We start from the raw sequence: 27308 nt of genomic DNA on the forward strand, positions 1-27308 counted from the left end.
GGTGTGACAGGTTAACAGAGTTTCCAGTTTTTATATTAATACCTATAAACATCACTAACAGGATTTTAAAACGCTGATTGCCATGGATAGGACCTCAGTTGCTTAGATTGTGGAACGTACCATATCAGTGTCAGTGAATGGCATCATTGTCCACTCAGCTAAGCAATCTTTAGCCAAGCTCTCCCTAAACACCCTTCCTAAGCCCCCCTGTAGCCAATGCTTCACCCAGTCCTTCTGACTTTTACCACCCAAGCATCTCCTAACTTCACCTGCTCCTCCCCCACTCCTCTGTGGTCCAGGATGCCAGCAGCTCCCATGTATCTAACAGCCCCCTCACTGGTCTCCTTGAATTCACTCTGACCCCTCTCCATCCTCTGGGCATTCTGTGCAAGAGTATACCTCATGGGCACACAAAACTGTTTGTTATTCACTTCCCCCAAAGCTTAACTTGCTTCCTCCTGTTCTAAGGATTAAACAATACTCATTAACCTGCTCTGTCTGTGATGGCCCCGCCATGCTCCTCTCTCAAGGGTCTCGTGGCCTCTTCTCTGTCCCTCATGGTTGGGGTCCTACAGGTTTCTCCCACCATGGAGGCTTTGTGCTGACACTCCCACTGCTTGGGATGCTCATCCTTTTCCCTCCTCGTCTAATGACAGGATCCTTCCATTCTCAGCTCAAGCCTTTCTTTCTTAGAAGTAATTACCGCCCACGCCTCCTATGAGAGGTCAGCTCTGCATTTATGTGTCCTCACCACACAGTGTACCTCTCCACTCACCTGCCCAGTGCAGTTCTGATTTCACACCTATCTGTAAACTCGATGAGTTTACATATTAACTGTGACCCCCTCCCCACCCCCAACTCCAACCCCAGTGCCTGCCAGCCTGCCTAGCACATAGCAGGCACTCAGTAGATACTTGTGGAACGAATGAATGAAAATTCCAGTATTCCAGGGCTTTAAACCTTTAAACCCTTAGAATGGCAAATCTACCAAGACACAAGTGGCAAGACTTCTTAGCAAAAGGAGTCGTCCCTGAGTCCCTTCCCTTGGTGTGTGGAGGGAATAGCCCTATGAGTCTGCTCTCAAGATAGCTCTGACCTTTGCTAACCAAGTAGGAAGGAGCTGCCGTGTTTTTTCCATTTCTAAAACCTCTACTTAGAATGCAGACTTATTGGGATTATTCTCTTTCAGGGGAGTAATTGGGCAGCTGGACTCCAGTTGCTCAAGCATAATGTCCATATGTATGTACATTAATATAGGGAAAAATAAACTCATTACAATTTGCTGATAATTATAAAATGGCAACGACTCTCTTTGACCAAACTTTATTCAGGCTCCTTTGAGCCCTCTTTATGACTAGACCTTGTCCTTGGGCCCTGTCTTTGGCCTGCCAAGCATTCTTCGGCCAGCAAGAATCCTGCTTAGTCAGTTTATCCCTCACCCTTGATATCTGATCACCCTCGACATCTGATCGAATTCCTCATCCCCACCCTTGACGCCTGATCACCCTGGCCCGCCTGCAGCAGGAATCCTGTCAAGTTGGTTTAGCAAGAACCGCCCCCCCTCCGTGTCCTTGATGTTTCCTGTTAGTAACTGTCCATCCACTGACCCCCTCACTCTGCTCTTGGCTACAAACCCTCAGCTATCTTTGCTGTACTTGGAGTTGAGTCCACCCTCTTTCCCTTACTTGCAAGTCTTCACACCTATCATGACAGTCCTGAATAAAGTATTCCTGACTATTTTAACAAGTGTCAGAACAAGTTTTTCTTTAACAAAAGGAAAGATTTTACCTGGGGAGGGTCCTACACCTTGAGGTGTTCTTTCATTTGTTCATTCTATCCATTCATTTATTCAAAGCATTGTAAGTAGGTAATTCCTCTATCCTTCCCATGGTTAGTGAGGCTCCAAGACGCTGAGGGCCCCTGTGTGATAGGCTGCTTTATAAAATGTGCTGTATGTTCTGAAATGGGGTTCCCTCTTTGAGACAGAGACAGAGAGAGTATACCCTTCCCAGACTGGGAGAGTGCTAGGATAGGTTTGACCAGAGAGCTAAAATAATCATGTCTTTCTCCAAGCTGGTGGAGGTCTCTCTCCTCTGGTAAACGAGAAAATGTCTCACTTTGGCTCATGTCTGAATGAATGGTGTTCTGGGTATTGGTGATTCTATCACTGATTGATCCGGCACAGAGCAACTCTGTCCTGCAGTTCATGTATCCCAAAGCTGGGTAGAAAGACAAGCAGCCGCCAACGAAGGGAGGGCCCCAGCAATAGCAGGGAATAGGCAACCTGCATTAAAGCCCTCAGTGAAGGAACACTGGGGCCCATGGTCCAGTGTGGGTGTGAAAGGGCAGGGGGCTAAAGGAATTCTCTATTCCCCTTTACTGAAGGGTAGAAGAAGACAAGTAAAAAAGGCCTGTAGCAGGAAGCAATTGGAACCTTCTGGGTTGTCCCTGCCATCTCTACTTCCTACTCCCTCTTCCCAGGCATCTGAGCAACAAGGCCAGGGTGACTCAGTGAGCGGTGGCTGTGGTGAGCCCAGCATCCAGGGCTGCTCCAAGCATTGTTCCTCAGAGAACAGGGACAGGCTGAAAGAGTTACTCTAGGGGCCACAGGGACAATGAAACTAGAAATGATCTTCTGGTTGGACCATAAAAGAAGATGTGTTTGGGGCCAGCCCCGTGGTGTAGTGGTTGAGTTTGGTGTGCTCTGCTTCAGCAGCCCGGGTTCTGGGGTTCGGATCCCAGGCTTGGGCCTGACCACTTATCAGCCATGCTGTGGCAGCAACCCACATACTAAATAGAGGAAGACTGGCATAGATGTTAGTGCAGGGTGAAACTTCCTCAGTGAAAAAAAAAATCTTAAAAAAAAAAAAAGAACATGTGTTGGGCTGTATTTTGGTAGAATTGCCTTGTATCTCCTGCAAATGTGGACACACTTTCAGCCTGCCTTATGAAGCTCCTGAGACTCTACCTTGTAGTGACAAAGTATAGCCTAGAAGCCAGGGTTGGTCTTGTTCCCTTTTGGATCCTGGAGCCTCAGCAGTGTGTCTGGTATACCATGGACCCCGAAGAAAAATGTAATAGATAGATGAACCTAACTAGGATTGGGATTAAAATTTGGTCCCAACACTAGAGTTACAAACTGATACGGAGGTCCACCCGCTCGTATTTTTAAAACTAGAGCTAGACGTTTTCAGGCCACCAGCAATATTTGAGCAGGAGTTAGGGTCTATTTTCAGCTGGAAATGACTATGTAAAGTTAAGTGGCTTAAATTAAGATAGGGCTAGGAACATTGCTGGCTGGGGTCCAAAGCTGGGGGCTGCTATGTTTGAGTGATTTTCAAGCTGAACAGACGAGGCTGTGTCTCGTGGAAGCACTGGCTATCTGTAATACATGTCCCTGGGGTGATGTCAGCAGCTGTAGCTGGACAAGTCTCTTGTACCCAAGCTGTTGTCAGGACCGAAGATAAGAGAAACAAACCACACAGAACACGATCCTTGGCAATCACAAGTAGCAGAGGCCTTTATTTCAATCCCGTGGCTCTCAAGTGCCCCAGACTTGTTAATGGACATAGGAATTCAGAATGGAGTTTGGACTGAGGCATTTTCATTGGCTGCTTGGGTTCCCTCTCCACGTGCTGAAACAGTATCCAGATGTCAACCCACATGCAAAGTTCTGCAACTGCAACTATTTTCTTCTGGACAGAACATACCAGGTTGGAGCCTGGGTTACAAAAAGCTGGTATTTTTATTGAGTGGGGGCATAAATCATGATAATACCATAAAGTTCAGATAATATCAGGAGTCTGATGAACATAGGATTTCCACTGGGCTTGGATAAATAAATGGAACCCATCATTACTTTGTTTCTTTATGAAAAACCTCTTCTGGTGGAAGAGAAGATTATTCTTTTGGCTGCAGTATTTCCCCTTGCTGTCTACCTCTCACAAAATACATTCATGCAAACAGAATGTTTTACAAACACACAGATTTCTTTTCTCTTTTCGTTGGGGATTTTGCTGTGGTGCACTGAAAAAGTATTCATTAGCTTAAAAGTATTTTTCAAAATGCAACCCCACTCCAGGTTTAATTATATACAATATAGGTCAACTTATTTTAAATGGGCCCCAAAGTGGCTGTCCCTGAACTATTTTTTATGTTTTGCATGAGTAAGTTTCTCTATTACTGAGAAAAAGTCGATGGTGAGAAGTTAAAGACAAATGCTTTCTCTATCCAAGCAGCCTGTGGGTGATTTTCCAGGACAGTAACAAGCAGGTGCAACCAGAAGACGCTGATTCTCTGGGCGCTGCATCTCCTTTGCCAGCAGATTCAGGAGAACCCCTCCTTCAGGACAGCCCTGCCCGAGGCCACCCTTTCACATGCTCCCGTGGGCATACCTTCTGATGGGCTCTAAGATGACACGGGCTGGTTCTGACCCCTGAAAAAGGTGGGGGAAGGCAGCAGGCCTGATGTGGCAGGAATGCAAAGCTGAAAGCCCCAGGGTGAGAAATCTTCCCTATATGGACACACTTTATATTCAAATCAGAAGACATTTTTCCATGTTAACTAAAATTTGAGAAGAGTGATTTATTCAATTTTCTCTTCGAAACACATTTCTGCCTTGGCTCTGCAGAGCTGTCCATTCCCTCCCACTGCAGGGCCTCCGGGTCACATTACAGGGTCACCCCAGCTGCCCCCAGTAGCTGAGACTATGAAGCAGTGGAAACAAACATCATTGCCTTTAGGCCTTCACATCTATTTAAAATATAATTTTTATCATTTTTACAAAGATGACTATTAGGCAGTACACTACCTAAAGCTTGCTTGAGAAAAAAAATACATATATACACGTATACATTCAATTTTCAAGGCTTTCGAACTTGTGTTTGCCACTTGAGATGAGCGATCTGTCCTTTAACAAGACCAGAAGCCAATGAAATCGAAAGCCAACAATGCAAAGAATGCACGTCTCATCTTCAAATACGGCTCTGTGTTACGTGGCTGGACTCTGTGACCCACTCTCTTCTGATGTAGACACTGCAGTCTACAGGCAGTCCACAGCCTCACTGCCTCCCAATGCCATGCTGTATTTCTTCTTTATTCTCCCTTCTCTTGCTCATGTTTCTGTATTGTTGTGTCTCTCCCACCTGTCCCCCGGCCTGCCAGGTGTCTCCCACGTGAGCCTCACTTTCCCCAGGAAGCCTCTCCACTCATTTCCAGCATACCCCTATCTTTGATAATTAATTGCACACTGACTTAGATTTTCTCATTGTGTCATGTGTTCACTAACCTCACAAATGAGGTCAACTCCGTAAGTGGAAGCACTGTGTCTTATAAGAAAGAAGAATCCCTTTGTATCCAGACTATGAAGGCCCACAGCAGGTGTTCTGTAGCTTCCTCTTAAAGTAAATGTAAGACAAAATATACTAGCTAACGGTTTTAAGAGTGTCAGTTCTATTTAGCCTACTTGACATCTTCACTTGATATCTTAAATGCACCTCAAACTCTACATGTCTGAGAGCCCAATTCATGAACCTTCTCAGAGCCCATTGTCCCGTCATTTCTCTCTCAGTGAGTGGTACCCTCATTTATCTGGTTCCCCAGCTAGAGACCTAGACCTTATCCTTGGCAGCTACCTTTTCTTAACCCCTTATTCCAACACATCACCGCTCCCTACCCAACCCACCTCCTAAACATCTCTCCAACCGCATAGATTTCTCTTCGTCTCCATGTCCACCACTCCGGTCCAAGCCACCACCATCCGCTCCCATGTGGACCACTGCCGTAGCCTCCTATTTGGTCTCCCTGCCTATCTGTTCTTAAAATGTGAGGCTGCTCAGGTCACCCTCCACTCACAGTCTTCCTTTTGCTCTGAGATAAGGACCAGGATCCCCAGCACTGCTTAGGAGGCTCTGCAGGGTCTGGCCTGTCAACCACCTCCCCAACCTACTCAGGGGCCTACTGGCCTCTCCCGGGCTCATTCAACTCTGCAGACATGCATGTCCCCTCCCCTCCACAGTGACTTTTACATGCAGCCTCCCCCTTGCAAATCCACTGGCAACACTGTTCCCTGACCTCTTCAATCTCAGAGACACATCCTGGATCTCCCAGACTCTATTTATTTTTGTGGTGACTTGATCAGTCCCTCTACCAGACCCAAGCTCCATGAGGGCACAGACCATGTCTGCTTTGCTCTCTATTGCATCCTCAGTCCTGAGCACAGTTTCTGGGCCAGAGCAGGCTCTCGACCATTATTTTCTGAACAAACAGTCATCATCCTGAAGTGGTAGAGTATTCAAGCCACTTTCACGTACACCGTCTCAGTTCACCCTCATAATAGTGTCATTTTACAGATAAGGAAATAGAAACACAGAGATTCTGAGAATCTTCCAGATCACAATCCTGATAAGGATCAGAATTGAGACAGGTTTTCTGATCCCCAATCCTGTGCTTTCTCTACACGGTTTCTCATTTTATGGTACTATGTACCATTCCAAATATAAACTACCAGGAGGCCGCAGCTGTAGTGATAAACACTGGTTTTAGCATTAGAGCGACCTTGCTTCAGAGCCCAGCCTTGCTCTGATTTACTTTGTGACTTTGGGCAAAGTAATTCATCTAACTCAGGACAGCGCCCACCCAGAGGGCTGTGGTGAGAACTAACAGGTCAAGGTGCAGGAAGCCCCACCCAAGCGCCTGGCACATGGTAAGCATCCATAAATGCTAGCTAATAATAGTGATGGAAAAACAGCACGAGTCCCTCCTAGTTTCAATACCTATAAGTAATTCCTACACTCTGGCAGGTTACTTTCTATACTGTAACTAATGCTATAAGCTATAAGCACTATGGCTTCTGATTACACAGTTATCAAACCTTTTGCTTCACTGTGTTAGGAATTTTAGCCATTCTCCCACCTCTGCTTGCTGCAGTTGCAAACTTTGGCCTCACTCTGTCTAGTCTACTTTACATGCCCCAGATTTCTTTCATGGCACAGAGCTTCCTCTTGCTCCCTCAATTCCATCACTGCCTGTATCTGGCAGAAGCCCAAAGACCTGCCCCTTTAGGACCCCGGTTGTAGATGACCAGTGGCAGAAAGGACTGTAGCCAGCTACAGATTGTAATTTGCGTTGTCTACCTCTTTCTTCCCTTGCTACAAGTACTCCTAAAATCAATGTCGATTTTCCTAGAAGGGAATGTAAAAAAGCAGACAGGCACAGCTATCCTCAGCAGGGGATTTTCTCTGTAACAGCCTAAGTTGACCTCCATTTCTTGTTGCTGATAAAGGTAGAGCACCCCATGAGCCTATCTCAGGTACATTCCTTCTTACAGCAGAACAACTCAAATGGTTACTGACAGAGGTTAATGAGACCACCAACACAGTACAACTCACGGTTAAGCCAAATCCAACCCACAGGGAAATGAGTGGGGTGGGAGAATCCCCCTTCCTTTTGGGAACTCCCCACTTTAAACTCTTTGTTGTCTTCAAAGATGAAGCAAGTGTTAACATATGTCACTTGAGATAACAATACAAACTCCCTGGAATGAGTGAGTTCCTGGTCTGAGACTATTCTCTAGTGTCAACTGAGATTCACGGCTGCCCAGTGTCAGGGCCAGCGTTGGCCACTCTGATGCCAGCATTACTGCATCCCTCTAAGGTTCTCCACCTCCCCTGCCATGGGACAGCGGTACCCTGAGAACTTAGGGACTAGTTACCCTAGCGGTTTTTCTTGCCGTGAGAGGTGGTGTGGAACACAGGCGGAAAGAGCACAGGTTGCGAGTCAGATGCCTTCAAATCCTGGCTCTGCTGTGCAGCCTCGGCCACTGAGTCTCTCTGAGCTCATTTTCCAACCACAAAAAGAGACTGTCTCACATACAGGGTGGCTGTTATAGCCCCGGAGCCTTATCTACTGGCTAGAACATGTTATCAGGTCAAAAAATACGAATACCACCATTCCTTCCTATTCTCAGTTATAACAGTTTTTTTTAAAGGTATGTTACAGATATGAAATTCAAAATTTCAAAAGTACAATTTGCTTTTTGTCTGACTGCTCTTAATCTCTACCTTTGAGCCTTCATTTTTCCTCAGTAGTGGGACACAGAATCTAGTTGCTTTTAGGTAAAGAGTTCAATCCCGTAATTTCTCCATTTAGGTTTAGATAAAGCATCCACTGTGTGGAAACTCCCTCCAGGGCTTGTCTTCTCTCCTTGTCCACCCTGGGTTGATTCCAGACTGGGGGACTCATGGCACCCGTGCAGTTGGAGCAGGGATGTGCTGGTTTCTGGTACTCCCTCCACCTCCTCCGGGGCTGGCAGCCTTTGAGCTATGGCTCATCTGGAAGGATCCTGTGGGTGTCACCTTTCACATCACACCTGCTGCTGTGTACAAGTACGCCTTCAGGGCTGAGGTCCCTGGCTCTGACCTCGCAACGTCGAGGACTGTGGCCTCTGGTGTCAGGTCCACACAAGTCCCCTGCTTCATCTTGTGTGGGTGCTGGTCTCCATCCTCCGAAGCTTTCAGGAGGCTCCTTCTGCCCCCACTGCTCTCCTGCAACCTCTGCTCTGCCACTGTTAACCCACAGTGGCTTGGGGAGGTCAGTGAGGTTCGTAAGCACCAGGAGGCCAAGTGGGATGAGCAAACCAAGGGTCCCCACCACTCTGGGATCCCCCCAATTATGGGGGATCCACTGGGGTTGAGTCTCTCCTCTGGGATTCAGCCTGAGGAAGGTGCAAACAGGCTAAGGCTGAAATCTTGAGATTCTTCGAAAACACTCTTCCTCTTTCCCAGCTTGGATAATTTCCCTCTAACTGAGGGAAAATGGCAGGCCAGAGATTCATTTCTGCCCAGATTAATCGCCCTTTTCATATCTTTTTTTTTGTCTCTCAAGGCTTTTCAGGGTGACGCTGAGAACATGAGTTCTTTTTGAGCTTCATGGCCGTGCTATGGTGAGTGGTGCCTTGTGCCTGGATGCGCAAGTCAGAGGCTGGGCAAGGGTGCATCAACGAATGCTCTGAATATTACCACACATCAACACTTCACACCTTATCCTGCTACAGATGCAATGTATTCCCCAAAAGAAGTGAGAACTCTCCCACCAAACACCAAATATATTTGCCTTTCCTGTAAGTTTCAAATGAATAACACCCAAAGGACCATAAGAAAATGACCACATGAATTGTGATCTTTTCCCAAAATTTATTTTAAAAATTAACATACAGTAACACTGACTTGTAGTGTGTGTGACTTTTTTGTGTATAGCTCTATAAATTTTAAAACATATAAAGGTTTACGTAACTACTACCACAACCAGAATATAGAATAGTTTCATCTCTCAAAAAAAATTCCTTTGCACATTCTCTTCTCATCCCCGACCCCTGACAGCTACTAAGCAGTTCTCCAGCACTGTATTTCATCTTTTGGAAAACCTCATATAAACGGACTCAAGAGTACGTAAGCTTTTGAGACTAGCTTCTCTCACTCAGCACACTGCCTTGAGAATCATCCAAGTTGTTAGCTGCATCAATAGCTCATTCTTTTTGAACATCTGTAGTGTCTGTGGGGACATCCCCTCTTTCATTTCTGATGCTGCTAAGTTTGTCTTTTTCTTTCTTTGTCAGCCCTACAATAGGTTTATCAATTTTACTGACTACTTCAAAGACCAGCTTTTGGTTTCATTGATTCTCCCCATTATTTTTCTGTTTTCAGTTTCATTGGTTTCTCCTCCTGTCTTTATTATTTCCTTTCTTTTTGCTATACTCTAACTATGCTCGATGCTATAAGCATGATTCTTTTTCTAGTGTCCTGATGTGGAAGCTTATTGATTTGAGATCTTTCTTCTTTTCTGGGTTTTTAATGCTATAAACATCATTCTAGGCACTATGTTAGCCATGTTCCACAAATTTCTAAACGTATTTTTATTTCCCTTCAGTTTAAAATATTTTCTAATTTCCCAAGAGACTTCCTTTTGACCCATGGGTTATTTAGAAGTGTATTAATTTCTAAATGTTGAAAGATGTTCCTATTATCTTTCTCCTATTGGTCTTTGTCTAATTTCATCAAAGTCAAACAACATACTTTTTATGATCCCAATTATTCTAAATTTGTTTGTTTTATGACCCAGAATATGGTCTACCTTGGCGAATGGTCCATGTGCACTTGAAAAGAATGTGTATTCTGCTATTGTTGGATGGAGTATTTTATAAACACCAATGAGATTCTGCTGCTTGATGGTGTTACTCAGTTCTTCTGTAGCCTTGCTAATTTCCTGTCTGCTGCTTCTGTTTATTACTGAGAGAGGGGTGCTGAAATCTCCAAGCATAATTTTGGATTTGTCTTTTTCTCCTTTCAGTTCTCTCAGTTTTTGCTTGATGTCTTTTAAAAGTCTATTGTTAGAGGCAGACATGTTTAGGATTGCTGTGTCTTCTTGGTGAATTGATCCTTTTATCATTACATAATACCCCGCTCATCCCTGGCAATTTTCTCTGCTCTGAAGTCCACTTTGTGTAATATCAATACAGCCACTGCAGCTTACTTTGATTTGTAGTTCCATCTTATATCCTTTTCTATCTTTTAACTTTTAACCTACTTATATTATTATATTTTAACCAAGTTTCTTGTTGACAGCATATAGCTAGGTCATGCTTTTTAAATCCATGTATCCATACATACTCTGACAATCTTGGTCTTTTAATTGGTGTGTTTAGACCAGAGGTTAGCAGACTTTTTTTATAACAAATATTTTGGACTTTGTGGCTGACACAGTCTGTTGCAAAACTCAACCCTGCTATCGTAGCGAGAAAGCAGCCAGAGGCAGTACATAAAGGAATGAGTGCGGCTGTGTCCCAATGAAACCTAATTTACAAAAATAGAGTTGGCCTATGGGCCATTGTTTGCTGAAATCATTACCTTATATTTAACGTAATTATTGATACGTTTGAATTTAGACCTATGATTTTATTGTTTTCTGTTTTTGTTCCTCTGTTTCACCCTTCCTCTCCTCTTTTGGGTTATTCGAACATTTTTCAGTATTCCATTGTAATTTGTTTATTGCATTTTTGACCACATCTCTTTATATAATTTTTTATTTCTTGGCTTGGGAACTACAATATACAAATTTAACTTTTCCTAGTCCAATTAAAATCAGTATTCTACCACCACAAGTGGAACGCAGAAACCTTACTGCCATCTGGATCCCTTTGCACTCTCTTGTCTGCGAGGTAATCCTATGAATCACATCTATGTGCACTGAAAAACCCAAGAGACAATGTTAAAATTTTGGCTTCTAGCTTTTAAATATATTTTAAATAACTCAAGAGGAAAAGATCAGTCTATTATATACCCAGATATTTACTATTTCTGTTGTTTCAAGTTTCCTTCTGGTATCATTTCCCATCTGTCTGGAGAACTTCCTTTAACAGTTCTTTTATTTATCTACTTTTTCTTTACTTTTTATTGAGGTAATATTGGTCTATAACATTATATAAATTTCAAGTGTACATCATTGTATTTCAACTTCTGGGTAGACCACATCGTGTTCACCACCCAAAGTCTAGTTGCCATCCATCACTGTACACATGTGCCCTTTTTTAATGTGTCCTTTTATAGATGTGTCCCTTTCACCCTCACTCCTCCCTCCTTCCCCTCCGGTAACCACCAGTTTATTCTCTGTGTCTATGTGTTTGTTTGTTGTTGTTGTTGTTGTTTATCTTCCACATATTTGTGCAGAAATCAGAGGGTATTTGTCTCTCTCCACCTGACTTGTTTCACTTAGCATAATACCTTCAAGGTCCACTCATGTAGTCGCAAATGGTAGATTTCATCTCTTTTATGGCTGAGTAGTATTCCATGGTATATGCATACCACATCTTTTTTATCTATTCATCCACTGATGGACATTTAGATTGTTTCCAGGTCTTGGCTATTGTGAATAATACTACAATGAACACAGAGATGAATGTATCTTTTCAAATTAGCGTTTTCCTGTTCTTTGGATAAATACCCAGAAGTAGAATAGCTGGGTTGTATAGTAGTTCTATTCTTAATGTTTTGAGGGACCTCCATATTGTTCTCCACAGTGGCTGTACCAGTTTACATTCTCACCAGCACTGTATGAGAGTTCTCTTTTCTCCACATCCTCTCCAACACTTGTTATTCCTTGCCTTTTAATAATAGCCATTCTGGTGGGCATGAGGTGATATTTCATTGTGGTTTTGATTTGCATTTCCCTGATGATTACTGATGTTGAACATCTTTTCACGTACCTGTTGGCCATCCATATATCTTCTTCGGAAAAAATATCTGTTCAGATCCTCTGCCCATTTTTAAATAGGATTGTTTGTTTTTTTGTTGTTGAGTTATATTTTGGAATATTAACCCCTTATTAGATATATGGTTTGAAAATATTTTCTCTAAGTTGGTGTGTTGTCTCTTCATTTTGTTGATGGTTTCCTTGGCTGTGCAGAAGCTTTTTAGTCTGATGTAGTCTCACTTGTTTATTTTTGCTTTTGTTTCCCTTTCCAAAGGAGACATGATTATTCAAAAAGGTACTGCTCGAGCTGAAGTCAAAGAGCATACTGCCTATATTTTCTTCCAGGACTTTTATGGTTTCAGGTCTTACATTCAAGTCTTTAATTAGTATTGAGTTAATTTTTGTGTACGATGCAAGATAATGGTCTACTTTCTTTTTTTTGCATGTGGCTGTCCAATTTTCACAATACCATTTATTGAAGAGACTTTCCTTTCTCCATTGGATGTTCTTGGTTCCTTTGTAAAAAATTAGCTGTCCATAGATGTGTGGGTTTATTTCTGGGCTTTCAATTCTGTTCCACTGATCTGTGTGTCTGTTTTTCTACTAGTACCATGCTGTTTTGATTACTATAGCTTTGTAGTATACTTTGAAATCAGAGAGTGTGATGCCTCCAGCTTTGTTCTTTTCTCTCAGGATTCCTCTGGCTATTTAGGATCTTTTGCTATTCCATATAAACGCTAGGATTCTTTGTTCTATTTCTGTGAAAAGTGTTGTTGGAACTTTGATAGGGATTGCACTGAATCGTAGATTAAGCTTCAAGAAAGCATGGACATTTTACCTATGTTAATTCTTCCAATCCAAGAGCATGGAATATCTTTCCATTTCTTTGTATCTTCTTCAATTTCTTTCAACAATTTTTATAGTTTTCAGTGTACAAATCTTTCACCTCTTTGGTTAAGTTTATTCCTAGGTATTTTATTCTTTTTGTTGCAATTGTAAATGGGATTGTATTCTTGCTTTCTCTTTCTGTTATTTTGTTGTTAGTGTATAGAAATGCAACAGATTTTTGTATGTTAATTTTGTAGCTTGCAACTTCATTGTATCCACTTATTTCTAATAGCTTTTTGGTGGATTCTTTAGGGTTTCGTATACCTAAAATCACGCCATCCACAAATAGTGACAGTTTTACTTCTTCCTTTCCAGTTTGGATCCCTTTTATTTCTTTTTCTTGCCTGATTGCTCTGGCCAAGACTTCCAATACTGTGTTAAGTAAGAGTGGCAAAAGTGGGCATCCTTGTCTTGTTCTTCAAGGGAAAGCTTTCAGTTTTCCACTGTTGAGTATGATGTTAGCTGTGGGTTTGTCATATATGGCCTTTATTATGTCGAGGTACTTTCCTTCTATACCCATTTTATTCAGAGTTTTTATCATAAATTGATGTTGTATCTTGTTGAACACTTTCTCTGCATCTATTCAGATGATCATGTGATTTTTATTCTTCATTTTGTTAATGTGGTATATCACATTGATTGATTTGTGAATGTTTAACCATTTTGCATCCCTGGAGTATATCCCACTTGAACATGGTGTATGATTCTTTTAATATATTGTTGTATTCAATTTGCTAATATTTTGTTGAGGATTTTTGCATCTGTGTTTATCAGTGATATTGGCCTGTAATTTTATTTTTTCGGTTGTCCCTGTCTGTTTTTTGTATCACAGTAACGTTGGCCTCATAGAACAAATTAGGAAGTGCCCCCTCTTCTTCAATTTTTTGAATGAGTTTGAGAAGGATAGGTATTAAGTCTTCTTTGAATGCTTGGGAGAATTCACTGGCGAAGAGGTCGGGTGCTGGACTTTTGTTTTGGGGGAGGTTTTTGATTACTGTTTCAATCTCTTTACTAGTGATTGGTCTACTCAGATTCTCTATTTCTTCTTGATTCAGTTTTGGAAGGTTGTATGATTCTAAAAATGTATCCATTTCTCGTAGATTATCCAGTTTGTTGGCATATAGCTTTTGGTAGTAATCTCTTATAATCCTTTGTATTTCTGTGGTATCAGTGGTAATTCTCCTCTTCGTTTCTGATTTTATTTATTTGAGCCTTCTCTCTTTTTTTTCTTTTGAGTCTAGCTAAAGGTTTGTCAAGTTTGATTTTCTTTTCAAAGAACCAGCTCCTAGTTGCATTGATCTTTTCTGTTGTCTTTTTAGTCTCTATTTTATTTATTTCTGCTCTGGTTTTTATTATTTCTTTCCTTCTACTGATTTTCGGCTTTGTTTGTTCTTATTTTTTATAGTTCCTTTAGGTGTGCTGTTAGATTGTTTATTTGAGATTTTTCTTGTTTTTTTTTAACATAAGCCTGTATTGCTATAAACTTCCCTCTTAATACCACTTTTGCTGTATCCCACAGATTTTGGTATGTTCTATTTCCCTTTGCATTTGTCTCCAGATATTTTTTTATTTCTCCTTTGATTTCTTTGTTGGCCCAATAGTTGTTCAGTATAACAGTTCTTTTAGACCAGCTCTGCAGACAATAGATTTTTTTTAGTTTCCTTCATCCGAGAATGTCTTTATTTCACCTTCATTTCTAAAAGATATTTTCACTGGATATAGAATTCTAGGTTGACGGTTCTTTCTTCTAGAATTTTAAAAATGTTTCACTGTCTTCTGGTCTCCATAGTTTATGATGAGAAATCTGCAGTCACTTCAATTGTTGTTCCCTTAGAAATGATGTGTAATTTTTCTCTGACTGCTTTCAATAGTTTTTTCCTTTGTCTTTAGTTTCCAAGGGTTTGATTAAGGTATATCTGGGCATGGATTTCTTTTGGCTTATCCTGTTTGAGGTTTTCTGAGCTTCTTGAATCTGTAGGTTTATATCTTTCACCAAATCTGGGAAGTTTTCAGCCATTGTTTCATCACATATTTTTCAGCACACATACTCCTATTTTTCTGGGACTCCTATGACAGAAATATTAGAACTTTTTCTATTGTCTCTCAGGTCCTTAAGTTTCTGTTGTTCTTCTGTTTTTTTGTGAGGAAGATTGGCCCTGAGATAACATCTGTTGCCAATCCTCCTCTTTTTGCTTGAGGAAGATTTTCACTTAGCTAACATCTGTGCCAATCTTCCTCTGTTTTATGTGGGACACTGCCACAGCATGTGACGAGCAGTGCCAGGTCTGTGCCTGGGATCTGAACCTGAAAACCTTAGGCTGCCGAAGTGGAGTGCGTGAACTTAACCACTACACCACTGGGCTAGCCCCTCTTCTTTGTTTTTTAAATTGATTTTCCTTCTGTTCTGATTGGACAATTTCTATTTATCTATCTTAAATTTCATTGACTATCATTTCCATCCAGTGAGTTTCTTATTTTGGTTATTATATTTTTAGTTCTAAAATTTCCATTTGATTCTTCTTTATATCTTCTATTTCTTTGATAAGACTTTCTATCTTTTCATTCATGTTAAGCATACTTGTCTTACTTCTTGGAACATTTGAAAAATAGTTGCATTTAATGTCTTTGTTAAATAAATTAACATCTGTGACATTCTAACTTTACTATCTGTCACCCAGCCTTTCCCAGACAAGCTGAGATTTTCCTGGTTCTTTGGAGGCTGAGCAATTTTAGATTGTGTCTTGGGCATTTTGAATATTACATTATGCAACTTTGGGTACAGTTTAAATACTACTGAAGAGTTGATAGCAGGCAATTTACCAGGTAGAGTTCAGGCTGCAAGTTCCATCCAGCCTTCTGTGGATTATGTTTCCAGCCTCGGCTCAGTTTGAAAAGTCTTTGAAGTTCTATTAGGGTCTGCCTCATGTGTGCACCAAACAATGGCTGGTGTGGCACTGGGTGGTAGCCTATCCTGCAGTCCAGTTGTCAGAGTCTACATCTGCTGTTAGGATGAGATTCATACATGTACAGCTCAGGGGTGAGCCAGGGACTCCGAGAGAATTTTAAGGGGTCACTCTCCCAGGTTCCTCCCTCTCTCCAGTCTCCACAGTCCTTTCTAGTTCCCTGGGGCTCTCCTTTTTATTCCTCCAGCCAGAAAGCCAGGACTTTAGTTACTCCACTCTGCCGTGCACTTCTCACAACTGTGCTCACATCTGTGACTAAATGGCAGAGGAACAGAGAGCAAACAAAAGCATTGGGTTTAATCCCACCCTCTTGGGACACAGCTCCAACAAGCAGAGAAGAAATTTCCCCTCCCTCAGAGTCTGGCTTTGGCAGGCTCCTGCCACCACCACTGCTGCTGCCACGACCACAAAGGCCTCTCAGAAGTTGGGGGTATGAGAAAATAGAGAAAATTTTAAAAAAGGATATTTACTTAGCTCTCTCTGAGCGCTAGGAGTTCCCTTTCCCACTTCTGCAGCCAGAAACAGAGGACTTCTCATGGAGCTCCCTCTGCCACATCCAGGTGTCCACTTCCAGGTTTCAAGCTGCACTGAGTTCAGGCCAGGGGATACTGGGGAGAAAAACTTGTAAATTCACCACCAGTTCTGTGATACCTCAAATTCTGGTCTTCCTTCCAGTCTTCCTGCTATATATTACTTTCAGAGTTTTCAAATGGCTGCTCCATGCATCCTGCCCAGGCTGTACAGCCGCATTCAGTGGGAGAGAAAGGGTGGAGGGTGCTTCTTCCATGTCACTCAGAACCAGAATTTGATTGGGATCTTTTGGATCACCTGCTTAGTTTATGTGTTGGGTCTTCATATAAGAAACGATATTCTTTGGAGCTGCTCACTCACAATAGTATACATTAAGATCTGAAGAAGGAAAATTCTGAATATCAAAGTTCTAAAAACTTACTCAGGCCTCTACTTTTGGGGGAAACATCATCTTGTGGCTCTCACTTAGGAGCCACCTGAATCTGTTTCATGGCTTTCCCTGGGTGTGGTGGATGGTCTTCCATGGATGGGTATTTGTCCCCAGGAGTGGGGCAGAATACTGAGCTTTTGGCCAACCTCATGGTTAATCTCAGAGCTACAATTGTTACTTAGGAAAAGGTCATGTGTTAATACCCTGGTGACACTTTGGAGAACTGTCACTTTTCATGCAACCCTGGTCAGAGGCAAGGGCTATAATAAATGTCCTAAATGGTTTCATCTCGCTCAATGCTGAAAGGCAAAACTCCCCTATGCATCATTCTGATCATGGTAAGTCAATTTCCTATCTTTGTCAATAAAATACCATGGTTAGAATACTGAACGGAGCATTAGCATTGGAGGCAGGAGACCTGCATGAAGCCTTAATTCTATTGCTTACTAGCCATCAGACCTTAGGCCAGGAACAACTTCTCTTCCTCTTATTCTTTATCTGGGAGATGGAAATACCAAGAGCTCTCCTGCCTGTCTTTCGGCAATGCTGAGAGGACCAAGTGAGGTGCTCTGCAGCCATTAGGTGGGATATTTGGCTGGGATTTTCTTGAAGGAAGACACTGCGTCATATCCACTTTATTATTCTGAGACTCAGCAGGTGCTTGTTAAATATTTGATGAATAAAATAATAAACAAAACATTATTTGATCAAACCAACCTGAGTAATCTATAAAATGGGCATCGAAGCACCTGCATCCAAAGGTTAATGTGAGGATTAAATGAGATAACATACATAAAAAGTATAAAGGGCATAGCAGTGTCCAGGACAGATCAGGTGTTTACAATTACTTTTCCCCTAAATCCTGGAGGCTTTTCAGCAGATTTTGGAGATGAAAGCAACAGGGTCTCAAGACTGCAATAATTGAACATACCTGAATGTAAGAGTCACTGGACCCAAACAGAGTGAGCCTTAAATATCAATAGCTATCTTCATGCTTTTTATGTCTTTTGGAGAACTGACCCCTTTATCGTTATATTGTGCTCCTCTCTCTCTCTGATAATCTTCCTTGTTTTGAAGTCTGCTTTCTCTGAATTTAATATAGCTATTCCAACTCTTTTTTGATTACTGTTAGCATGGTTTATCTTTCTTAATCCCTTTACTTTTAATCTGAGTTTTTATATTTAAATTGTGTTTCTTGTGGACAACATATAGTTATCATTTCTGACTATCTCTGTCTTTTAATTAGTTTGTTTAGACCACTCACATTTAATGTGATTATTGATATACTTGGATTAATAGCTACCATCTTTGTAGCTTTTCTAATCACTGCATTTGTTCTATTTCTTGTTTTTCTTTTTTCTTCTGCCTCTTTATGCTTGTAAAATAAATAGAGAATTCTGGCTCTCTGTTTCTTTCAAGCTGAAACAAAAACTAGGGAAATACTATTGAGGAAGAATTTGAGAAATGATATAATTGCCTATATTATTTTTTCAGCACAATACTTAGGATAAGTCTTGTTTTCAAGAGAACACTGTCATGTAACAGTCTCAATACTTCTGAATTTAAATGCTTCTCTTTCTGTTCCTGGTGGAGCAGAAGCGATGGGCTTTCATCCTCTCCAGGGACTGAATTACAGATAGACTGTTTGACTCTTAGGTTAGTGCAATACATAATTGCTTCTCTGAATTATATCACAGGCAAACTGCTTGCAGTGTAGGACATAAATCTTATTCTTGCTGCCTTAGTGTTTTGACTTTCAGGAATGAAATGAAAAATGAAAGTAGTTGTGCGTTTTTAATTTCAAATCTAGTTTCAATTAAGTTTGTGGAATAGCTAGGTCTGTGGTTCACACTTTAGTGAACAAGTGGGAGGAGAGCAGCACTTGCTTTTTGTAAAATTCCCTGGAATTTAAGGTAATATTTGGCCTGCAGTCTTTTCTCTGGGCACAGATATTCATTTCCAGACAACGCCCTGTAGATGTCACCATTGCCCCTTCTCACAGTGTGAAGGGAGCCTTCTCACGGCTGCACAGTGGGCTGAAGGGAGGCCAGACTCTGCTAAACTACTGGACTGTCAAGGAACCAGGAAAATCTGGGTGTCCTTACAGATACTCCTCTGAAACTGCCAAACTCTAGGGTATTTCTGTCTCATTTTCATCCACCATCTGGTACCTGGTATAAATCACTCTCACCTTTCAGAAATTCCTCCCTCATTTGCCTTCTATGAGGTGGGATTCTCCTGTTTTCAACAACCTTTCTAACCACCTCCTCTGTTTCCTTCCTTTTCCTCTCCTCCTTCTCTGGCCCCTAAGGGGCGCTGTTGCGTGCCTTCCTTGCTCCTCTGTGTACACTCTCCTGTCAGTGGCATCACTTTTGACATCACTTCTATATAAACGACTCCCAAGTTTAACTTTCCAGAGCTTCCTTTTTCTCTCCTGACATCTACAGGCACATTTAAGTCCCTAATGGAGACCCCAGCATCATAAAGCAGAAACAATCTTGGAAATCAACAAAGGGAGGCTGCACCAGGTGTGGAGGGATGCTGCACGGAACACAAGCAGCACAAGCAGAACGGTGGGAACCCATAAGCTGAGTTAATGTAAGAGAAACAGAAATTCAGAGCCACAGGTAACTATAAAAAATAGAAGCTCCTTCCACCTGAAATTTCTGAGAGAATGGGGGAGACATAGAATCCTCCTGGAATGTGGAATGGGATTCTAGACAATTTCTTCTGCATTTCAAAGGGACAGGTGATATTTAAGTTAAAACTATATTTCGGGGCGGGGGGGGGAATGCTCATCCCTATAGGTCCATGATGCACAAAGTGTGCAATTCCTGAGAATATTTTTTAAAAGAGAATCCATGACCTCTTTAAACATTTCTGAGCGATAAACACACATAAGTCTTAAGCTGTTAACACTTAGCATTCCACAGCTTGTGATTTATACTTGGGAGTGGCCGGGGCTGGGGTGGGGAGGGTTTACCGTTTATCATCCGGAGCACCGTACACCTGTTAAAACTCAACAAGCCCCTAATCAGCTCACAACCTGGGTCCTCGGGTCCTGTATGTGCCCTCTCCTTTCCATCGGACCCCTGATCCTCCTTCCGGCCCTTCTCACCTCTTGCCTGGATTATGAGTACCACTAACAGAGCCTCCTAATTGTTCTCTCTGCCTGGAGTTTTCTTTCTACCACCAATCCCATACGCTGCTGCCACATCCACCTTCCTAAAATGCAGCTTCAAACACTTTAGCGCTCTGTCCCAATCTCGCAGTGCCTCCTGACTGCCTCAAATAGACTCCCCTCTCTACTTAGCTATTCAAATCCCCAAACCCTCCCACCTCATTTCCAGTTATTGGCAGTCCCACAGTCCAAGCTTTAGGCAAAGTAGACTCTTCACCCTCCCCCTGTCTCAGGGCTGTGCCGCCTGCAATGCCAGCTCCCTCCACCTCTGCCTACAGAAATCTTATTTACTCTCAAAGCCCAATTCACAAGCATCTGTCCTCTCTGAAGGACCCAGTGACCCTGGCTGCAGGACTTGCTCCTTCATGTAGGCTCCCTCAGCATCTCATCAATATTCCTCACATTCCACTCTGTGTTCTAGCAATTTGAACAAGTGTCTCTCCTCCGAATCGGAAGTCAGGGTCTGAGACGTAGTTTTTAAATCTTCCACTTAACAAATGGGTGTTGAATTAAACAGAATGGCTGGAGTGGACAGTGATGTGTCTTTGGGATCAGGGATAATTCAAAGGGTGTGTGTGTACTGAGGAGGAGGTGGGGGGCGGGGCAGACGTGGAGGAAGGCTCTCAGCATAACTCACTGCAGGCAGTGAGGTGCCTTCCCAGGATGGCCCTGCGCTCCCGGTTCCAGCTCCAGATGGAAAGGCACAGCACAATCCAGCATGCCACTTGCACCTTTCAGCAAGAAGATGGCGAAAGCAGCCCAGAGCCGGCTCGGCCACCTTAAGCAGCTACTCCACACTCCTCTCCCCCTCCCTCTCTGCACTGACAGTTTTCCTGAGAAGTTACAGGAGATAATAATATCCTCAGAAATTCACTCAAGTTTTAAAGGCTCCACAGAAGTTTGTAACCGAAAAATGATTTTTCCAAAGAGAAAAATCTAATTTATATTTTTAAAACTGTGATCATCACATAGCAGGTGCACTTAAAGCGGGCTTTACCAATTAACAGGCACACTCTACCACCTGAGGAAGAGCCGAGCACTTTCTGGTAAATCACAGCGTGGCCTCACAGAGTCGGAGGAACTGACTCAAAGCACAGACCCCAGAGCATGAGAGCCCCTTCGCTCCAGTCTTGTCTCTGAAGTTGGACCTTTAGTTACCCCATTTTACAGAAAAATGGAGGTCTAGAAAGTTAGCAAACTCACCTCTCACAGGAAAGAGGTTGTGGAGCTGAGGCAAACATATCTCCCATCTCCTCAGGCAGTATTTTTTAAAGTTATCATTCCTTCCACTTGTTTTTACTTGGAGGGGAGTTTACATAAAGTCAATCTATTTTACAATAAATTTCCAGTGACATTTAAGCAGAGACTTTGGTGTTTCCCAGAAGGCACGGGTCTGGATAGCTGCGTGGCGTGGCCTTGCTACGTGCTGTTCCCACTATGCTCTGCTGCCTCCTTGGGCTGTAGGAAAACGACACCGCATTCTGCATCTTAGAGTATGTTAAGGGCGAGCAATTTTACTGCAGACCACTTTTCACCAACCGCCAACCAGGGTCTGGGGAAAGCCTGCAGGTCCCCCTTCAAAAGGAGCAGATGAAACTCATCTTTCGTCTCCCATGGCGTCCATCTGTATTCAAAAGGGTATAATTTAATTTTAAGCAAGAAACCATTTATGACGAATTGTAAGAGGGATGAACTGAATGGGGGCAATTAGTTTCTACCTTAGTCAAGTATCTATTCTTATCTTACTACACCTTATTATGAAATCAGGCCCCAGTATTGAGAATCTTCCGTAAAAGTTGAGAAGACTTTTCAATTTTGAGTTTTATTTTCTACCTACCATGATGTGTTCTGTTATTGACACGCCAGGCCGGTGGTTCTTATTACTTCAAAGAGCTGGTTGGCAAGAGGGGTGATTTTCATCCCCTGATACTGTGAATATTTTGATATTTGGCGTTATGCTAAGAATTTCCTTAAGCTAGAGTCCTAAGAGTAAACGCAAACACTCCCGGTTCTTCCAGCAGGGGTACTGTGGGGACATTCACTTCCGTGACACATAATGTTCTTTCAGAACAACAATCATCGGAATGGCCAATTGACCGCGTCACTAACATTTCCCACCAGGTAATATGCTGAAGAGCTGTCAGAAATGCCAACCTAAGTGCTCACATTTTCTCTAAATCTTGAGTTATTCAAGGCAAAATTAATGGGAAAGAAGATAATCACAGGGCATTGTTTATAAAGGGGAGGGGCGCAAAACACTGTATTTAAATGGCCATTTTTTAGGATTTAGGGAGCAACAAAGAGCTTACTGTTTTCAATTTTGATCAGGTGTAACTACTGCTCTGAAATCTCCACTCGGTGGGCACGTCTCTGAAATACGAAGTCCTTTGGCGGGTGCACATAATGGCTTCTCTACTGCTTTTGGAGCTTGAGGGCAGACGTTCATCCTGATGAATCCCTGGGTTTAAAATCTGAATGTATTAAATGGCTAAAGCAAGCAAATATTTATTTTACAAAAGGATTCTACCTCTGTCTCTTCTCTTCTCTTTCCTGACCAAAGAACGGAGCCAAGTGCTCTGGAGCACGGAAGATGAATCTGGACCATCTTCACTATGAGGAGCGGGCCATCTGTTCTGGAGGAATCGCCGCACTTTTAGGAACAGTTCCCAAGTCCCTAGATCTCTCTTCATAAATCATTAACTAATCTACCAAGAGCTTAAAGACAGGGAGGGGGGCACCATTTTGCAGGCAATAGGTGAGTGTTCCCTTCCCACACCTGCTCTTCCTTACTCTTTACTCATCCCAAAGCCTGCCCATGTCTCCATCCTGGCTCTTCCCAGTCTCCTCCTCAGGCCACTCCCTTCCCATTCACAATAAGTGGGCTTGTACCTGAGCACATGCCACTTTTTTATGGCAACAGGTTAAATATCACCTTAGATCATTTTCTGGTAGCATCCTGTATAAGTGTTTAAAGTTTAGATTACTGTTTCACTTTTTTTGCAATTATGTTTTTTCCCCCTTAACTACATCAAAAGCACTTTGAAGGCTGGGGGCGGAGGGAGAGGTAACATTGCAATATAGCGGAGCAACACGGGTGCTGCTTAGGAACTGACCTGCATTTGTGTTATGGCTCCATCACTTCCTCATTATGTTCTTTGGAGGGCCACATAATCTCCCTAAGCCTCGGTTTCCCCAACTGTCACATGAGAATAATAACTACACCAGCTAGGGTCGTTGTGAGGGTTAAAATAATGTATGTAAGGTGCCTAGGATATAGGAGCTGATCAATAAACAGGAGCGATATTGTTATTTAGGATCTCTGCCTTGTACTTTTTTGAATCCTCCATAGAACCTTTTATGGGACAGGCAAGGTTGATAAAAATCTTCTACTAACATAAGTGAACTGAAGTTGAAAAGGTGAAGTTGGAACATATAAACTATATTTAAAATATGTACCCTTAACCAACAACAAAAACATAGATGAAGTGAATGTAGCAGAATGTTAATAAGTATTAAATATAGATGATGAGTGCTTGGGTGTTATACTTTCTACTCTTCACTATTTAAAAATTTTTTGTGATAAAAGGTCAAATAGTAAAGGCAATATATATATATATATATATATATATATACACACACACACACACACATATATACATATACACACAACACACACACACATTGGGGAGGCACCGATGCATTATTAATTTTTGTTAATTGATTGACGTAAATTTTCATGCCTTTTATGCCTAAACTATTTAATAATAAATAAAAAACAAAAACCATCATCTACTATCACATTCATCAAGTTACCGAAGAAAATGACATATATCAGTATGAAAAAATATTTAATAACTATAATAAATCTTATTAAAATAAAATGAAAATAAATACACCCTCAGATGTAACTTGGATAAAACTTGATGTTGCAGGGGAGGCACACCTCTTAATACAGGACCATCGTCCGGATTATTCCCTGGATTGGCCACCAGGGGCTGCTAAAGAGTAGCATTCCCAGGAACCGGGCAGCAAGAGAAAGATAAAAACCATTCAACTTGACCCTGAGAGGTGCGAGTCCCTGGGAGTCACGCTCATTATTACACCGCCCGGAGTCTGGGACCAGGGATTTCAGGAGATCCTTTGGCCTGTGGTGAGGACCATGCCTTGTCACAGGGACAGAGCTGCCTGCAACCAGCGCAAGTGTGAAGCTGGTGTTGGCACCTAAACGTGGCATCTTAGCATCCCCGGGCACTGGGCTCACTCAGGCTATGTCACAGCTGACAACTTTCACGGCTGCTCTGCCCCGTGTGGGGCAGAGATGGAAGATTCTTATCTAGGCTTCTAATTCCTTTTTCCAGTCACTTCCCACACAGTGAGACTTACTTCCAATATACACTTAATGGCATCAGCACACTCTGGAAAAAATATATAGCAGCTGAATAAGCTAGACTAGAAAATTATTTCTGTCCTTAAAGTACAGCCCAGACCAAACCCTGTGTTTTAACTTTATATATCTCACATATCTCTGATTCATCTCCCTTGAGAGTAAAACATTTGAAGGTAAGGCTTTGTCAGATTTCCTTGTACTCAGAAAGAACGTCTTACTGACTGTTCAAAGTACCTCTGCCAATTAATTCACCACATTCTCACAATAACCCTGTGAGGAGTTATTATTAATCCTATTTGAAATCGAGGAAACTTGAGACTCAAAGATGACTGGTCAGAGGTGACTCGGCTAGCAGGAGGCCAAGCGAGGAAAAGGACGTTATTCCTTCTGGTGATGATGACAAGGCTCAAAGAGGGGCAGTAACTTGCTCAAGATCTCATAGCTACATGCAGGTGGAGATGGGACCGACTCCTTGCTGGTGCCGTGCCCTCTCTCCACTATGCCATGCTTTGCAGATGAATATGCTATAGCGTAGAAAAGATATATGTGCAGAGTTCCAGCAAAGTCTTCTAACTGGAAGAGCAAAAAGATATTGTCTTTTCAGGCAAGCTATAAGGGTCATGCTCTTCACAGCTGGCACGCTCAGCTATGACCATTTCTCGCACATAATAATGATACATCGGCTACCCACGACAGTGACACTGAACGTTTCAGGATTACCAGACCTCACAGTAGAGGGCTCCATCACTGGAGGTTCCCAGGTTGCTTTGCCTCTATTTTCCCAGGTGCTCTACTGCATGTCACACCTCCTGGTCTAATTTGGTATTATTGGTAAACTCTCAGATCAATCATCTTAAACCACACAGAATACACGACAGCCTGTGTGGCAGATACCTGTGTTCAAATACAGACTTTTTTTAACTTGTCCATTTTTTCTTCTGGGGTTTATCTGGAGAGAGAGTTGAGACCACAAAGACAGAGAAGAGAACACACTGTGTGGGAGATGAAATGCCACGGTCATCTGGGAGGCCTGTCTGGAGCTACTGGCTGTGGCTTACTGAAAAGAAAATGAAGTTCATGTCCCCCACCCGTCTTGCTGAAATGTCATACTGCGTGCAGCTCCAGCAGTAGGGAGGCCCAACGGAGATGCCCACGAATCACCTGCTGACCCTTTTTGGTCTCTGACTTAAGAACTGTGTGTATGCTGCGGAGAAATAAAACTAACGGTCATGGGCCAACAGGGAATTTTCCTGGGGCACAGAAATGCATAACTATGGGAAGCTGACCCTTAATTTCGGCACAAGGACTTCTTTTCTGCCATGATGCCACAAATGGGGCCCAAAAGTTCCAACTTTAAAACACAGTACATCTTACCAATATGTTCTATCAATGTCTGTTGATGTGTCTGTCCACGTGAAACCTCTGTCAAGGATGTGTTACGGCATTGTGGATGATGCACGGAAGGAGTAATCCCAGAGCGGGCAGAGTAACAAGGTAAATGTTACCACTGAACTTCAGTGAACAACCCTGTTTTCCTTTCTTTATCAAAGAGGGGACAGTCAGCAGAAAATATACATCCAGCTGAAGAACAAAAACATGCCACTCTTTCTCTAAGAAGAAGAATGTTCAACGTTTTCCATGGCAAGTCAGGCCTCTTTGGTGCTCAAAAATATGTTTGTAATTTTAATTCTTACGAGGGTGGGTGTATAGCTACTTCAGTTGCTCAAGGTTGACACCAACAGTACTAGGCCAGAAAGGAAGACATGAAATTCAAATTGGTCATTCATTACTGGTGTTAAAATTCTGGTTAGGGGAGAGGCTGAAACTATTGGTAAAACTGAATTCTGTCCACGTTGTCTTTCATTACAACAACAAATTGGTTAATTGGCTCTTTCTTTTTTTTAGCATAAAAAGAAAACAACAGAAATGAGCAGCTCAAGCTTCTATATGGGGCAAGGGGAAGGCAGAGGATGCCATGGAAGGCCAGAGCCCTCCGCACTCTAAGGGTCAGATGATAAACAAACCAGTGGGCATGGTGCTACTTCACAGTCTTCTGATTTTCCTCTTTAAATTAGCCGGAGATCCAGTCAGCTGACTTTCTTATTTGGAGAGCACTTACACAGAATTTTTACTTCCTCCCATTTATAGATACCAGAAGGTCCACATAGGAAACTCAAAATGCCCTATGAGTTTTTAATACACTAATTCATAATGTTTAAACCTTGAAGGCAAATGTTCATTTTCTCCCCCAAACATGCCTTGGGCCACCTCAAGGTGAAGCAGAAATGCACTCAATCAGACAGCAGGCTTCCACCAGCCTCTGCTCCCTGTCAAGAGACGGGAAGCTGAACTACACCACAGCTAATGACAGACTCAGTGTCCAGACAGCCCTGGAGCCTCTGGACACTTAGTTGCTGAGAAGAAACCAATCCTCTCTGCGTTTTCCAAAAAACTGAGGGAGCAGGGAGGACCCTGTGGCCCCATGTTCCACAAACCTTGTGAGCGTGGCCCTGAGGAGACGCCCTAAGGCCTGGCACTTTCCATCTCTCCTCAACAAAGTGGGACAGCACTGTGGCCCTGTCTCCCTCTGATCTGAAATGGGCACGAATTTCAGAATCTGGCCATTTCCTCTCCACAGTGCACACAATCACATATTCCATTTTCCTCAGAGATCTCACCTTCAAG

The 27308-nt window shown here is 42.4% G+C and overlaps 1 protein-coding gene across 5 annotated transcripts in view; it reads right to left on the bottom strand.

Annotated features, from left to right (window-relative positions):
- Positions 1-27308, bottom strand: part of MTUS2 (microtubule associated scaffold protein 2) — a 558867-nt gene that overhangs the window by 107388 nt on the left and 424171 nt on the right. The window lies entirely within an intron of this gene.

The sequence above is a fragment of the Equus quagga genome, chromosome 6 (genome assembly GCF_021613505.1).
Source record: "Equus quagga isolate Etosha38 chromosome 6, UCLA_HA_Equagga_1.0, whole genome shotgun sequence".
NCBI classification, from domain to species: Eukaryota; Metazoa; Chordata; class Mammalia; order Perissodactyla; family Equidae; genus Equus; species Equus quagga.